Genomic DNA, 17,886 nt, shown 5'->3' with positions numbered 1-17,886 from the left:
ATTATAAAAGCAGAAGTCGGTTTTATTGCTGGCTGTTTGCAGTTGAATGTACTGATGACAGATGTTAATCACCGTGGTGATCCAGAGATCAAATAGAATCATCATTAAATTTTATTCAGGAGGGTGACAGGGGAGTCTTCAATTGTGTAGTTCTGAAAGGCTTCCACAGATTCTGTCTAATAGGAAGGAACCTGTGTGGAAAATCAGTTCCGTGATTTCCAAGGGATCTCATCATGCCAGTGAGTTTCTACTCTTCTGTCTCCTGCCATGTTATGTGGCCTGTCTTCTATCTGCCATCTGTTCAAGTCACTGCCCTATCAGCATTCCTCTTCATCTCTTATGGTAACCTGTATGGTGCAGTCTCATTATTTTGTGACTCTATAACTGTAGCCTAACTGTCAAATTCGACTGAATAATGATTTTTATAGTCTGCCCTCATCAACATAACATAGAGCGTTAACAGGATAGATGTGCTAATACATGAGGTACATGATGTAGTACTGACATCAGATAGTCATGCACTAGACAGCAGGCAGGTAGCCCTGAGGGGAGATGTGCATTCCCTCTAACCCACCATGTATATACTGTAAATAGTGTAAATAAGCTAGTTTTTAAGGAAATAACCTGATACACCTACAGCCCTTCAGAATTAGAATCCTGGATTGGCACTTTTTGCAACAACAGCAGTAACATCCTCACATTAATAACGTGCCTTTAATGTCAGGAAACAACACAAGGTTCTTTGCAAAGGAGGAAAAATGGATAAATGGCATAAGTGGTGATGTTAGCAGGGGTAAAAAGCGCCTGATTGAATAGTTAGGTTTTGAGAGGATTGACGAAGGTAGAAAAAGAAGCAGTGAGGGTTTGGGGAGGAAGTTACAGACAATGAGGCCCAGTAGCTGAAACCCCTACCATCAATGCAGACGTGGAATGAGAGCGATATCGGGGGGAATGAATTTTTTGACATTGGAGCATCAGCATGGTGGAGGTTAAAGAGGTCAGATAGGTGAGAATATGGGGAGCATATTGATGATCTAGTTTTTTCTGGACATTCTAATAATCATCCCATAGAGATGATTGGTCCCTTTGTTTAATTGCCTGAAACCTTCAAAAGTGTTTGACTGATTTGAAATCAAATTTCAGATTTTGACACTAATTAATTGCTTAAGTGTTCTTTATGAGACCCAAAGGATAACTTGCCTGCAGAATTTTATTTCACTAAAAATTCCAGGCAACTAATATTAGAAAATAATATCAGCTACGAAACAGTAAATGCTATTTTGGCCATGTAAAGTACTAATGGAAATTCCTAACTGTGATATTGGTGCAATGTGTTTGAGTACCAATCCTTTGTCTAGTACTTTAATGGAATGTTAACCCATTTAAAATGAACTGATAGCAGGCATACGGATGCTACACCCACTCATGTTGTCAACAGTAACTTGAGGCCCAAGTGTCTCTTGATGTAACTGAATTAGGGATTAAACAACCATAACAAGCATATCAAAATGTCATAAATCAAACTTAACGTAAATGGAAACATGAGCTTAAGCAATCAAACTAATTGAGTTGCACTCTTTTCCCTTTCAAATAAAAATGGCTGGTATATAATGTGATAAGCATTGAGATTTATGAATGGTGTCTCTGAAGAGTAAATGTATCTGGATATCCACCAGTAACTTTAATAACGTTATAATTCGGAATGCAAAACAGGTTTGTGCAAGAAAATTGCATGTAGCTCTGCTCTCTTGATTCCAATAGCTCTATTCCCCTTCCTTGCTGATTGCATTATTCTCTCAGCTAATACTACACCTTTTTTTCCCTAGATTTTAAATTTGATTCTCTCTTTGAGCTGTCTATAATCTTGCTTCCTTCCCTCTCCTTCAGGCCTACAGTGCAGCTCTTCCTGAGTACCTATAATCCTACACTCTTCTCTCTTCAAAGCCTATCATACATCGCTCTCCTAGCCATCTAAAATCCTGTTTTGTTCTTTCTCCTTATCGTGTATCATGTGGCATTCTCTGATCTGTCCATATTTCTGTTCTGTGCTCATTCCTTGATGCCTGCTGTGTGGCTGTCTCCTATCTACAGTGCAGAGCTGAAATAAGGGGGAAGTGAACAGTTATTGTTATGGATGACTCTCAAATTCCTTTATACGTGGCCAACAAAGCTCATCTCTGTCAGCTGTGAGCTCCGGTTAATGATGTCCAATGTCGAAGTACCCAGAACAGATAGATAAGTCCAATTCATCTTATGATTGACTTTTTAATGCACTAGCCTCCTCTCTCCTCCAGGATGAAGGCATTATGTAGTCCTCTGGCCAATCCAAAGGAATAATTCTCTTATTTACCCAACAACCATAGGAACGATAATGAAGAGGTTTTTACTTTGCACAAACTTTAATATTAATGAAGTGTTAATGGAGTCTGGGTCAAAAATGAAAAATTTTGGATTTAAGTGAGGTGTAACTCTGTGCAAAACATGAGTAGGAAAGGCTTTATTAAAGACTCCATTTTATGTTCATGTCCGTTTTACGGTTAAAAAACAGCTTTTCAAAAGCATCTGTTAAAAAGAATAGAGAATGTCACAAGGCAGCTCAAATTAACAAGGCTCTTAGGCTGTGCCGACATCTTGTCACATGAGGTTAACCAAGTGTGATTGTTCTAATAGATAAATTTATCTGTTTAATAACTGTGTTTACTTTTCATTACGAGCCCCATTTTCTGGAATGCTGAACTGATGTAACTTAGTGGGCATGAAGACTGAAGTTTATGGAAGAAGTCTGGTGTAAGCTCGAAAATAAAAAGTAAAAGAATGGGGAAAGCCCACGAATCATCTGGGGACTGAGTTCAACCGCTGTAATATAAAAGCATCATTGCGTGTGTTGCCTGACAATCCTCTAGTACATAAACAAAATATAAACAAAGAGACACAAACTTTAATTTCTGCCACAGGGACACAAGGGACAATTTTGACTCTGGATTACAGCGTAAAAAAGGCAATGTCGATTCAGCCGTCAGTCGTACATCTATCCTGACTGAAGTCAATAAAATGAAAAACACTTAGAGATAACTAGCTGAATCATATTGTCCATTTTACACTATTATCCAAGGATTCAAATGGGAACATAGGGACAGGAGGAGGCCATTTAACCCCTCGAGCTTGTTTTGCCATTCAATGTGATAATAGCTGATCTGTGACCTAACTCCATATCTATGGAGCCTTTTCCCCATATCCCTGAATATCTTTGGTTAACAAAAATTTATCAATCTCAGTTTTAAAATTAACAATTAATTGAGCTTCAATTCCTGTTTGCAGAAGAGAGCTTTCATTTCACTCTTGAAAGGCCTGGTTCTAATGTTTTGACTATGCCCAACGGTGAAATGTTTGTCTCTCTTGAAGTTTTAAATCAAAGATTGTCTCATTTAGGGTACAGCTGGATCCTCATTCTGCCCTGCTCCAGCCTGTAATTAGCATTTCAGCTTCTAAATAGATCACAGCAAAAATCTACTTTGTGGACGATAGAGTAAATGTAGCATTATAGAACAGACAGTCCTTTAAAAATAGGCAATTCAAGCCTGCACGAATGAATCACAAAAAAACAAAATTACATCTGGGGCAAATGGACCAGCAACGCATTGAGTGCCTTTGCAAGCCTGAGATTTGCTTTCCAACTTGAATTATACCTATCAGTCAGCCATTTCACAATAAGTCGCATCAGTAAATCGTTCTGGGGAAAAAATAAGTTAAACATTCCGTTTCATCAGATGTCGGAACAACAAAAAAAAAGCTGCGCAATGATTTTCTCAGCAGCAATGAACATAAATCAACCTATCGGAATACACCTAAAATAATGATCTGTTTACACTTCTTAAATCAAATTGCCACTGAGTTGGTGTAAATAAGGAGAATATTGGTAATCCATCAATAGTGCGAGCAATTATTCTTCTTAATAGTTCGATAGAAATGGCTAAAATACTGATTTACTCGCCTTGGCCTCGACTGTGAAGAATACTCAGAGGGCAGGAGGTTTGTGTCATCGGGCGGATGTGGTGGACGGGCCCGGAGGTGGCCAGGAAATGCGATTAGCCCCCGGCCGCGATTTCACACTGACTGGCCAATTAACGGCCAGGCAGCCAGTGTGAAAGGCGCGCTGAGGAGCTCAGCACGGCCAAGCTGGGGGCAGGGGAGCGTGCAATGAAAGCTTCCTGAAGGCACAGAGCTGCCTCAGGGAGCTGAACAATTTTAAAGTCAAAATAAATATTTTTAAGATCTGAAAAAACGTCCCAACATGGACGTATTTATATTTTATTTAATTGGAAACCTCATCCCACCCATAAGGTTGGACGGACAGCGAAAATTGTTTAAATTAATTGATAAAGGGCCTCAAAAGGCCTCTTCATTGTTGGCTGCCGACTCTCTTGCGCGCCTGCCGACTGAAATATTGTGCGAGTGCACAATGTCGTTGGGATGCTCGTCCGACGTCATCGTGCACTATTTTATGCCCGATCCAGCTGGGCGCGTGCCCACCCACGGGACATAAAATCCTGCCCATAGAAACAGAAAACAATAGAGTTGGGCTGAGTATTTGCTTCTGCACCTCCCCACCCACCAAACAGGTGAGGGGGACTGAAAAAAACACCAGCACCAGCCAGAGTTTCAGCTCTTGGTGCTGGCAGTTAACCAGGCCAGGGGGAAACAGGACAGCTATTCTGCTCTCCCCCCACTCCTTCATTGAGGCCAATTAAAGTATTAGTAAAGCTGATTATGTGTTTGTTGGTGGGGGAGGGCGGAATTTCAAAGGGGGCACGTGGCTTTCATGAGTTGTCTGTTGCAGATCTGCTGAAGGGAGGCGGGTACAGAGTGGACAGCCAGGCATGGCTGCCCCAAGTCATCATCCCAGCACCATAAGAAAGTCAGCAGTGTAAAGAGGACACATTTGGTAAGGAGGTGCCCTTAGCGCTGAGCAGGATGCAAGGAGAGTGGTCACTCAGCGCTCAGGCACTGAATGAGGTTGTCAACCCCAGGTATCGCAGGGTCAGAAGAGCAGAGGGAAAGGCTTTAAAAGACAATTAGGTGACCACATTTCTATAAATAAGGCTGCAGCTGCCAATAGGGTCATGACTGTCATATTTTAGGCCCAGTCTCAAAAAAAGGGCAACCCCCTCTCTAGGAAGGGCAGAACTCCAAGTAGCAAGGGAGACGAGGAGAAAGCCAAAGGTGGCCATATCTTGAACACAGGATCTACCACAAAGACAGAGCTACCTGACAGTGAGTGAGATCTAGTGCTGCAGGAGACTGGAACTCTTCTGGCAGATGGTCACAGGTATCTGTAGCCTCATCGCCAAAGGCTTCACACCTCACAGCACTGGTCATCATGCCCTGTTTTTTTACGATCCTGGACTAGACCCCCAAATTTTTGGTACAGTTTAATTAGGGGCCAGTAACTTTTTGTTTAAAATAGACAAAGTTTGAGATCCAAAGTACTTACTAAAAGAATAAAGCAACAAAATTGCACGGCATTTAAACAAACAAAATAAACTTTACCATACAAGGTCAGAAAAATAAAACAATTTACAATATCTATCTTATATTCTAACGTTCAGGGTTAACATGAGGTAAATGTGAATCAAAGGTAAACTGTGGTCTAACACCCACACTACACATTAAATAGCAAATGCAACCAAGACAGATCCCACAGATTTCTCAGCATCCCACCCAGATGTCAATGTGCACTATGGGTTACACAATATTGTTAAAACGCTGTCTCCCTTATGAGAGATTGCAAGTCTTCACTCTTCTCTTTTGAAGATGTAGCCTCAGAATTTCCTCCAAAAGTTGCTCTGGTTCAGACTATTCAACAACTGCTCAACTCCCAGCTTTTCAATCTCATCTCCTGAGATTAATTCCCTTGGATTCCCAAGTCTGTACTCCAGCACCAATTCACAGGCACGATTTCAGCTCTTCAGCCATGTGAGCAGAACACCACTGGTCCAAAATATTACCTTTTCCTCAGCATGGAGTATCAACCTTCCACTGCCTTTTCAGCTCTGCAGGGCTTCTCTTGAGCACTCACTACTTGGAGTTTGTCGACTGAAGCACTTTTACTGCTTGGAGCCTTTTCCTTTGCTCCTCTCCCCAGTGGTTTATCTCCTGGTAGTTCCCACCAGTGGTCTCCTCCTCCTGGTGGTCTCTTCCCAGTGGCTACTTCCCCGGTCCTCTCTCTCTTTCAGGGACCTCTCCCTGTCCCCTCTCCCCGGGATCCTCCTCTGGGTTCCCTCTACCTCTCTGGGACCTCTTCCTGATCCATCTCCCTATTCCCTGTCCCGGGACTCCTCTCATTATGGAGTCCCACTCCTTTGTCCCGTGATTGGGTTTTCGCACTGTTTCCCCCATGTAGGTGCACTGGGCACTTGTCCCCCACTCAAAGATCTCATAATGCTGAACTGTTAATGCACAGCCCACTCCCTATTCATGTATGTGCAGAAAAATCTGGGGCATATCGGAACTTATAGTTCCCGACCTCTGCTCAGAAATCAGATAAGTTCCTATTTCTTGGCACCCTAACCCTTTGTGTAAAAAGCTTCACCATAGTGAAGGTTTCTTTACAATTGCTTTATGATTTGTTTACAAGAAGTACTTAACATAATAAACTTCTAACATATTGCTTATTACACATTGTACAGATAACCTTTTCATTTTTTTCCACGATTACAGGTATCATATCATAAAGCTATAAAAGCTGTGACAAATAGAATTAGCAGTGTTTAAATATCATAGAGCAGCCATAACTCAGAGCCTGTGTTTTTTCTCTATTCCCAATCTTTAACTGTACAAAGAGTGTCTCAGCCAAGTCCACAGTCAAATTATCACCCTCTTTATTAGCTGTGATTGTAATTCCATTTTTAATTTCCTTTTCTAAACTCAAACATGGTAAGTTCCCATCTTGAGACAATAAAGTCAAAATGGCTTCTTTTTGTGCCAATAACTCATTTCCCCTCTGATCAAAATCCCTTTCAGCATTTCAAGGATGTTCGTGAGATGATTCCTATGTTCACACAAAGGGGTTTGATATTCCTGCTTGGCTTGCTCTTTGAACATTTTAAGATCTTTCAGTTTTTTCTGATCCCATTCTGGACGGGCCTTATATATTTTTGTGTTTGAGCGAGGTTAACTGCTTCCCCATTCTGGACTTTTATTTTTCTTTCAATACTTTGAGTCTTCCATGGAAGGCACATAACCCATCATTCCAATTAGCTTGTAGTTTTCCTGATGTTGTTCTCTGTTTCTCAACACTGACTAGTGCTTCTGGTTTGGTTTCAGGTGTTATTTACTCTTTAGGATAGGATCACTTTGAGGACTCAGTCTTTCCCGTTGAAGAATTTCACTTGGCAATGCTGCAGACCCTTGTACGGCTTCTGTACCATCCATTACTGGATCAGTATTTATTCTTGATTCAGCCCTTGGTTCAGCTGAATCGCAAACGGGCTCCTTGTTTTTACTCACAGGAACAATGTTGGCACTGTGACACCCTGTCCCAGGTTGTTGAAAAACTATACTGCCTGCTACATCATTGCCTAATGCAAAGTCGACATTTTAATGGATAATTCAGAAACAATTCCAGCCACACAAGGCCCCTTCATCAGAGCACAACTTTAATTTATTTTATACAATGGGAAAGGTTCACAATTCAATACCCTGGGCAGAATTTTTCACCCCACGGGAGGGCACACGCTCAACCTGAACAGGAGTGAAATAGTGCGCGATGATGTCAGACGAGCATCCCGATGTCATCACGCACTCGCCATCTTTCAGTCGGCAGGCGCAGGTGAGAGGCAGCAGCACACCCGCCGACGATGAAGAGACCTATTAAGGCCCTTAAGTAATTCATTAAGTTGCATTTTTTGCTGCCCGCTCAATCGCTTGGTTGGCAGGCGGGCGAATGGGCCACGTGGCCTTTGCATTTCAATGAAACCTCATTCACGGACGGGGTAAGGTTTCCAGCGCTTACTAAAAAAAAATTAAAAATCTTTAACATCTTTTTTCACATGCCCCTCTTCATGTGGCTGAGTCACATGTTTATGTCACACGTAAAAAGGTTATTTTTCATTTTAAAATTCTTCATCTCCCTGAGGCAGCTGTGTGCCTTCAGGGAGCTGTCAATGCGCGTTCCCCCCGTGTATGCACACACTCCAGCACTCGCGCTCCTCCCACTCCCACCCTGGCAGCGCTGAGGCTTTTAGCGCACCTGTCACACTGGTTGGCTGACCGTTAATTGGCCAGCCAAGGTGAAAACGCGGTTGGAGCCCGATTGTGGGCGGCAGTCGGTCTCGTAGCTGTTTCTGGGCCTGATCCTGCCCGCCACTCCCGCCCCACGAGGGGAAAATCCTCCCCCCACCCAACCCCGGATTAATACATTTTTATTCAGCCAACCTTTTGAAGAAAGGTCTAATTCATTTATTAACAATAAGCTCTGAGCTGAACCAGTATCTCTCAGGGTAACAATCCTTCTAGGCTCTTTCTTGGACAGAAATGGAGTATCTTCCCTTTCTCATGTAAATCTCTTGTAATTTTTTTTTTCAGTTCTAATTACTCATATTGCAAAAACATTAGAGCAATGGGTTTTTCACAAGTTTCACTTCCTCGTGCAGCTTTCCCTATGGAAATTCTTGTTGCTTCTGCCAGTGCCACTGGGTGGAATTGTTCCAGATTTGCACTAATTGCAGTAATAGGAGGGAAAAAGGGATTGCTGGCCACAATGGCAGGTTTTCACGCCGTATCGTCCCAATCCCTCCATATTAATCAAGCCTTCCCTGTAAAAACAGGGCATTTCGATAGTGGGCTGACCCTCATTCACTCACCAGGCCATCACCTCGCCGCTTCATCATGCTGGGTGCCTTACTTAAAGTGCAGCCGCGGGCTCACCTCTCAGTGCTTCCAGCCCCAGAATGCTGCACTGAAGCCTTGGCCCTGAAAAGCAAGAAGACTGCAGCCTCCCAGCCTGAAAGCAAGGTCCTCACAGACTTTGAAAACAGAGCCAAGCAGCTGGCCAGCGAGGACCTGGACCGGTCCTGAGCTGATGGTGAGGTCGGCGCTGCTCTACCAAGTGAGGATCCAGCAGTGCAACATCCATCAGACAACCATGCCGTGAGTGACTTCCCCTGTTCTGCAGTCCCCTGCCATGCACTAATTATCTCTCCTTGCTTTCACAGGAGCTGGGAGATGGCCAACAGAGTCCATGAAGCAGGCCCTCCAATTAAGCCCTGAAGAAACCTCAGAAGAGGAATCGGAATACACCTTCATTGAAGACCCATCACTGCGCTCACCCACACCTTCCACCAGCTCAGAGACACACACCTCAGTGGGACCTGGCTTTGGAGTAGCCTCAAGATCACAATCTGGTGAGCACATCGCACTGTCCGATCCACAGCAGGCAGTGACAGGGACTTCCCAGGTTTCCAGCATTCAGAGGACTGCTGAGTCCAAGTTAGATAATGAGCCTCTGGACTCAGTCATACCTCAGTTGCTGGATCTGCAAAGGCAAGCTCGGGAACAAGCTATACTCCTCAGATTGCAAGGCACGATGGAGGAGTCCATCTGCCTTCAGGCTGTGGTGATAGTGCGGACATGCCAATGCACCGAGGTCAACACTGGTAGGATGGCAGCCGCCATGGAGACCTTGGTCTAGGACGTCGCTCCTGCACTGCTGCGTGGGCTCAACTCCATCGCTGATGTCATAGTTGGCCTCCAACAGTCTGTGTGTAAGAGGGGTGTGGGACAGCTCGATCTCACTCCAGGTACCCCTGCTCCTCAAGGAGTCAACCAGGTGTCCTCAGGCACCCATAGGGAGGAGGAAGGTCAGCAGGTGCACACTACAGGGCCATCCATCCAGGTGACTCTGAGAGTGTCCGGCCCATCTGAATCCCTTCTTCCCGTGGCCCCAGCAACTCCAGGTCCACAGGCCGAGGAGGGTACCACTGCCACACAGCAGGACCCTGAAAGCAGGCCTGGGTCCTCCAGGTCTCGGCCCTCCAGAGGACGCCCGCCAAGGTCATCATAGATGGGGCATCACAGTCAGCAGGCTGCCTCCACCTCCACTGTGGGTATCCAGGGAGCACCAAGACATAGTGGCAGGGTTAGGAAGTTTAAGAAGATGCAACTCTTTCGAGTACATTCACAGTTCTTGACTTTTTTTCCGGGAGTGGGACATGAACCCACAACCTTCTGACTCAAAGGCGAGGGTGCTATGAACTGAACCACAGCTGACACCTCCTTTAAGAAGATGTAATTGCACAGCCCAGGCATGGGTATTAATCACTGTACATAATGTTAACTCTTGTAAATAGACTCCCAAGAATGTCTCCCTGCCTATGGCTCCTTGTTCTGATGAGCACTCAGATGTGAAACCTTTGTTCCTGCACAAGATAAAGGCAGGTGTCTCAGTCCAGGGCCTCTTTCCTGTGCTTTGTGCAACCTTCAGTCCAAAGTAATAGTCCGACCTCACACTCCCTGGAAACATTGCTGATGCCTGCACCTCGATGGTGCTGGCCATTGCTGCCAGAATGTAGTGATCAGGCGTTACAGAGTTCCATCACTCTCTCTGTGTGCTCTCAGCACCTTTAAGGTGGGGCTGGCACCCACTTCATCAGCACCTGTGGCCAATGACGCTGTGCTCCTGAAAGGGTCAGGCACTGAAGTCTGACAAAGGATCAGGTGCATTTAAAGTTTCATGGCTGCATATGCATGATATGACCCTTATCACAGAGCGCAAGCAAGCTTTCCTCTGATGGACAGGAGTCAGACATTCTCAGAGGCTATGTGAAGATCTATGGAGTGCGCTCACTGCATGTCGTCATCATCCTCCTGGAATTGACTGACTAGTAAGGCCTCCGCTGCATCTCCAAGACAGGAGCCTTATCATAGAGGGTATGTGTGCTGCCGTCAGCCAGACTGGAGTCTAACATTTACAGGTGCAATGTGTGGATCTATCGTGTCTCCTCACTACATGTCATCATCCTCCACAAATCTAGCAGCTATGAAGGCTTCCAGAGTGTGCCTGCCTCGTCTGGCCAATGCGATGGCCTCAGTGCCTTCATTGTCACCTTCATGGAGCTCCTCACCCTCAGCTTCATCGGAGGAGACATGCAGCTCCTCCATCTCCTCCTCAGCCAGCTCCCCTCCCCATTGCAATGCCAGGTTGTAAAGGGCGCAGAAGGTGACAGCAATAAGTGACACTCTCTGCAGACTGTATTGCAGGGCTCCACCAGGCCGGTCCAGGCACCAGCACCTCATTTTCAGCATCCCGCTGGATTGCTTCACAAAGGTGTGAGTTGCAGTATGAGCCTCATTAAAGCGTCACTCTGCTGCAGCCTGAGGCCGCCGCACTGGTGTCATCAGCCACGGCCTCTGTGGGTAGTCCTTGTCTCCAAGGAGCCAACCCTGCAGCTTCTGTGGACCCTGGAATACGTCGAGGATCAGAGACATGCTAAGGATGTAGGAGTCATCGACACTCCCTGGGAACCGAGCACACACCTGCAGGATGTGTTTGTGATGGTCGCACACCTGGTGCACATTCGAAGAGTGGAAGCCCTTGTCGTTGACTTACTTGACTGCTATTTGCCATGGAAACCTGAGCGCCAGGTGAGTGCAGTCACCTGCGGAAAACCTAAGATCTACACAAATCCCAGCCCTCTTGCTTCCTGGTTTTTCTGATCCCGGGCAAAATGCACCAAATTGTGTGACTTCACGAAGATGGCATCCATGACCTCATGGATGCTTTTGTGGGCGGGGGCTTGTGGTATCCCACAGAGGTCACCTGTGGAGCCCTGAAAGGAGCCACTAGTGTATTTTTTTTTAATATTCATTCATGGGATGTGGCTTCACTGGCTGAGTCAGCATTTATTGCCCATTCCTATTTGTCCTTGAGAAGGTGGTGGTGAGCTTCCTTCTTGAACGACTGCAGTCCATGAGGTGTAGGTACACGCACAGTGATGTTAGGAGGGGACTTCCAGGATTTTTACCCAGCGACAGTGAAGGAACAGCAATATATTTCCAAGTCAGGATGGTGAGTGACTTGGAGGGGAACTTCCATGTGGTGGTGTTCCCATCTATCTCTGCCTTTGGATGGCCAGAGTTTAGTGCGCTGCATGGCAGCCCAAAACCCCACTATCCGCTCCACCTAACCAATTGGCAGCAGCTTTGCCCACTGGGCTGCATGCTGTGCCCTCAGCTCAGGCATAGGCATTCTCCTAACTCGCACTGCAAGGCTGCACTGTTAGCTTGAACCATGGGGGAGACTGGTCCAAACCGGGATGACGACATTGCAAGGGCTGTGAGCTCCTCCACCAGTGACTGCTCCATGTCCAGCTTTAGCAAGGAGATTGTACAACGTGCGCAGTGATCCAACTGTTCTGCAGTCCACTAAAATGCTCATTAGTTTGCAGTCTGTGCCCAAAGGGTGCAATGCTTGGTGGTACTTTCATGCCTCTGCATTGCTTGAATGGGCAGATAAGCTAGAGGCCCAACTCAAGCATGTCGATGTGGCTGTGTCTGAACTGTCTCAACTGTGGAGGAATGGTTACTTTACACAAAGCTTCCCTATTGCGTGGCTGCTTCCCTCCCCCCAACCCTGCACGTGCTTGCGTTCTACCATCAACTGCACTGCAGCCCTTACCCCCTAACCCAAGTCACATCGACAGCAGTGCGGCCCTTGGCCCCCCCTTGAAAGTGGCCTCAAACTTGAGGTCCAACAGGCAAACCTGGCGAGTGATGTGCAACCTTACTGTGCACTCACCTCCGAGTTCCCCACCAAGTGCACGCCTTATATATGCTGTTGTGAAACATGACAGTGTCACACGAGCTGGGACATGTTTATGAATTTTCACAAAAATTTATATTTAATTAATGAAACCTTCCGCCCGTGGATGAGGTTTCATGAAAAATGCGAATGCGTTAAGGTTGGATGGGCAGCATTCTCAATAGGCTTAATTAGTTATGTAATGGCCTTAATAGGCCTTTGAAAGTTCAGTGAGCACGCAGAGGAGTCGGCTGCGCACACGCCGAATGGAAGATCGGAATGACGCGTGGTGACATCGGGACGCACGCCCGACTTCACTGCGCGGCACTTTACGTGTTGGCATGTGGGGCCCGCCCCTGCACACCACACAGAAGATTCTGCCCATTAGTTCTTGGCTAAGTAGTTCCTAGCTATTTACAGGTATTTACAGATAATATGTATAACAACACCCATGTGGTCATGGGGCCTACAAAAAGGTAAGCCTTTAAACTTTTAAATCCCTTTTTACTTACCTTTTAAAACTCTTCCTGGCTCCAGGCCGTGACCTCGCCTCCAGCTCAACTTGCTGAAAAATTTGAAAAAAACTTACTGGAGACGGGTTTTGAATGAGCCCATTACTATATAAATTAATAGGAACTGGCCTCTGCCAGGGCCTGCTCCCTCCACTGCCCTCACCGGAGAGGACGGAAATGGAAGGGAGACTTCTGGCCGGGTGGCTTGGTGACTATTTCCCATCTCAGTTCCCATCTGATCAGGGCCAAGAAAATCCAGCCCCAAACGTTTTTAGCAGTGACCGAGGTATATGGAGCTACATCAGCCTCACAGACCTGCAGTTCACATGTACAAAAACACATTAATTAGTGGCCTGAGGTATCACATTGCTTATAGCTTATTGTTAGTGTCTCACAAGGTTAACAAGGCCTTAACAAGCAAAAGCACTAATTTCCTGGAATCACTTTACGACTTGAACATTACAACAAATCATTGTATAATTGGAGTTACGAGGTTCCTGTTGCTCTTCTAACCTCTGACACTTTTGTTTTTTTTTTGTAAATGTTAATATATCCCCTCATGTCCAGGCAGCAAGGCTGGGAAATAGGAAAATAGAGTAAAGTGTTAATGGTTGTTAATTAGACAATGATGTTAATGATGATGGCACCAGGGCCAGATGACCAACAGACTCCAAGGGACCAAAGAGAATAATTTACTTACATGAGGTCTTGGACATAAACCATTATAAATAAAAAGTTTTAAGAAAATGTAATACAGACTATATCCAAGTTACTCATAAAAACCTCATCCAGTTAGAAGACAACACAAGTAAAGGGCAATGACCTAAACCATGGTGGCAGTGCTGGAGGACGCAGTTTAAGAAAACTGCAACCACAGACTGGTAACTCATGGGCGAAGACCTAGGAACAGCTTTATTTTGTAAAGGAGAAGAACAAAAATAATTTGCACCTGGGTAGGGGATAGTAAGTGAACTGCTGAAGATGTCTGCATCAATTGAACAGCCACTACCCCTTACACAGACCTTCTAACATATCAAGGGTCCACAGCAAGGATAATGATGGGAGCTCTGGCATCGATAGTTACAAAGGTACCAAACAGCTTCAGGCTTACCGGAGAAGGCACAAAAACACCAGGTCAGTCCCCTTCCATATGCAAGTGGAGACATGGCTGATGATATCCTGGCATGACAAGGAGTCAAGGAGACCTTGGCATCCTACGAGGAGGTTCTGAGGGCATTTGAAATTATTTTAGCCCCAAGAAAAATTAGGTCATCAGACAGGCAAGAGGGGCTATTTGAATCCATCAATCCATTTATTAATGACTTATATAGACTGGTCAGTAGTTGTGGCTGTGAAGCTTTAAAATGCGAGTTAATCCCTGACCACATTGTAGTTGGCATGCTTGATGAGGCACTATCGGACTTCTTGCAAACAAAAGAGGAATTAACACTAGACAAGGTCAAACAGTTTGAAAGGCAGGTGAGCTGAAAAGGCAAAATTGGGGTGTACTTCGGGGAGACATCAAGGCTCAGGTGGGGTCAATCCAATATATAGCCCAAAGTCGGGAGACCAGCCAACTAAAAGGCCGGCAAAAAAGCCTCCCAAAACTGCCAAAATGGAGGGAAGAACCCGTCCAACTATTTCAGAATGTTCCAGATGCAGTGCCAAACTGCAGCATTGCCACGAAGAATGCCCAGCAGAAGGAGCTGAATGATTTTCTGTGGCAAGACTGGACATTTTAAATAATTCTGCAGATCTAAAGCACAATTTATAGAAAGAAAGCTGCGACAAGCTTCCAACCATTTTAAAGTCAAGGAAATTGGGAGTACAGCATTTCATCCAGGTGATTTCCTCAGAGCAATAAAAGATCCCAATAAGCAGTTCTGGTCTGTAGAGCTGGATGTCAAAGGATACTGAATAGAATTTAAGCTGGACACTGGGGCTATGATTACAGTCCTGTTGAACAAATTTACTGGCTTAATGATGTTGATATCCAGTTATCAAAAAAATGTTACAAGGGCCAAGAGGCACAGACCTCAAAGTGAAGGGTCAGATCACCATGGTTCAGACATAAAGATAAAGAAATTAATAAAACTCTTTATATCTTACAGAATTAGCAACTTGCTCTGTTCAGCAGGGCAGCTTGTTTAGGACTTGGCCTCCTACAAAGGGTCGACGAGGTAACACAGGATGACAGCGGAGCCATATTTAGGGATGAATTTCCCAAGCTTTTCCAGGGACTGGGAAAGCTCAAAAGTGAATATCACATCACTCTACTCCCAGACGCCAAACCCAACTGTTTATTTATCTCTAGGAGGGCAAAACAGCCACTGATTGAGAAAGTTAAAATGCTAATTGATGGGATGCTGCATCAAGGAGTGATCTCTCCTGTTACAGTGCCTACAAAATGGTGCGCAGGTCTAGTGACAGTCCATAAACCAATTGGCAAAATCGGGCTCTATGTTGATCTGACACAGCTTTATAAGGCTGTTCAAGTAGAGATTTGATTTTTTCTGCTGATGACAGTCTGGTGAAGTTGTCCAGAAGTGTTCTTTTCATGAAGCTGAAAACCGACAGTAGTTTTTGGCAGACCCCACTTGACCAACAATCAGATTTGTTGACAATGTTTATCACTTCCTTTGGTCACTTTCATTTCAATCGACTTCCCTTTGGATATCCTCTGCACCAGAAATTTTTCAACGCCCTATGTCCAACATCCTCGCAGGCAGGGAAGGAATTATTTGCCACATGGATGATCTGCTCATTCATGGTGCTACCAAAAAAGAGCACAATCATAGAGCCTGGGAGGTTTTAAAAGTTTGCATGAACAAGCAAACCTCATGCTGAAAAGTGCGAGTTTGGGGAAACCACCATTAGATTTTTAGGTCATATGAAGCACCAAAAAGGGATAACAGTAGGCCCCCCAAAAGAACAAGGCGATTAAAGAATTTCCACAGCCCAAGGATGTTTCTGGCACCCAAAAATGTTTAGGTATGATCAACCAGGTGGGGAAATACATCCCAAATCTGTCCGCCATCAACAAGCCTTCACAAGGCCAGCTGAGAAAAGGTCAACAGTGGTATTGTAGAGTCGAGCAAAAGAATACATTTGACAGGATCAAAGAGCTGCTCATCTCTTTGGACATTCTTTCACATTATGGCTCCAAACTGCTTACTATAATCGCAGCTGATACATCATCGGTGGGATTTGGAGCCGTTCTTTTATAGATCCAGGAAAATAGCAGAAAAAAAACAATTTATTTTGCCTGTAGATCATTGACAGAAGCTGAAAAATGTTACGCAATGATTGAAAAGGAAGCACGAGCGGGGACATGAGCCTGTGAAAAATTCTCAGATTGTTTAATGGGCTTACAATTCAGGATTGAATTGAACCATAAACCTCTGGTCACTCTCCTCAACCCCAAGGAAATTGCTAAGATGCTGAAAAGTTTACAGCATTTCCAGCTAGCACTCATGCGCTACGAGTCTACAACAACGTACATGCCTGGGAAAAGTCAAGCAACTGCTGACACACTGTCAACAGTTATAGTTGACCAGGCTACAAAACAAGACTTGATGCTCATTTTTGAGCTGGAAGCATATCCATCCATAATAAATACCCTTCCAATGAAAACAAAAGCTCAGCAGGTCTAACAACACCTGTGGAGAGAAAAAAAAGAGTTAACGTTTCGAGTCCGTATGACTCTTCTTCAGAGCTAAAGAGAAGTAAAGATGTGATGAAATTTACACTGTTTAAGGGGGGTGGAGCAGGTGAAGCTGGATAGAAGGCCAGTGATAGGTATAGGAAAAGGAGAGATTGCCAGAGATGTCATGGAGAAAAGGACAAAGGGGTGTTAATGATAGTGGTATAACATTGACAAGTACCCTGCCATCATTAGCAAGTACCCTGCCAACCTCTGCAGCCAAACTCAGAGAGATAAGAGAAGCCCAGTTGAAGGACACAGAATGCAGTCAGGTCAGAATATAATGCCAAGGCGGTTGGCCTGAGTATGCCCCAAATAATCAGGCGTTAAGGCAACACCATGAACAACAAAAACATCTGACGATTGTTGATGACCTTTTAGCTTTCAATGATAGGTAGTAATCTCGAGAGCGGTGTGAGAAGGTATCCTCTAAAACATCCACAGTGAGCAATTGGGCATTACAAAGTGCGGACCATGGGCACAACAATTAATATGGTGGCCGGGAATTTTGAAAGCCATAGAAGAATGTATTTCGAGATGCCATGCTTGGGCCGACAAGAGCCAAGAACCAACAGCACCATTCTTCCATCAACATTTCTATCCAGACCTTAGCAAAGGCTAGGAATGACTCTGCTCGACTTCAGATAAAAAATCTACCTCATATACCTAGTAATAGTAATTGACTATTACTCTCGCTGGATGGTAATTGCAGACTCATTCCAATAATCACAGAAGCAGTGGTAAAAGCTTTGACACACATTTCCTCTACACATGGTATTCCGGGAAAGGTAGTATTGGACAACGGCCCACAGTATATCAAAGAACATTTCCAAAAATTTGCAGCAGGAAATGGATTTCACCATGTGATCAGTTCA

The sequence above is a fragment of the Cetorhinus maximus genome, chromosome 2 (assembly GCF_964194155.1).
Source record: "Cetorhinus maximus chromosome 2, sCetMax3.hap1.1, whole genome shotgun sequence".
Taxonomy (NCBI): Eukaryota; Metazoa; Chordata; class Chondrichthyes; order Lamniformes; family Cetorhinidae; genus Cetorhinus; species Cetorhinus maximus.
Note: the sequence above shows the minus strand (reverse complement) of the source record.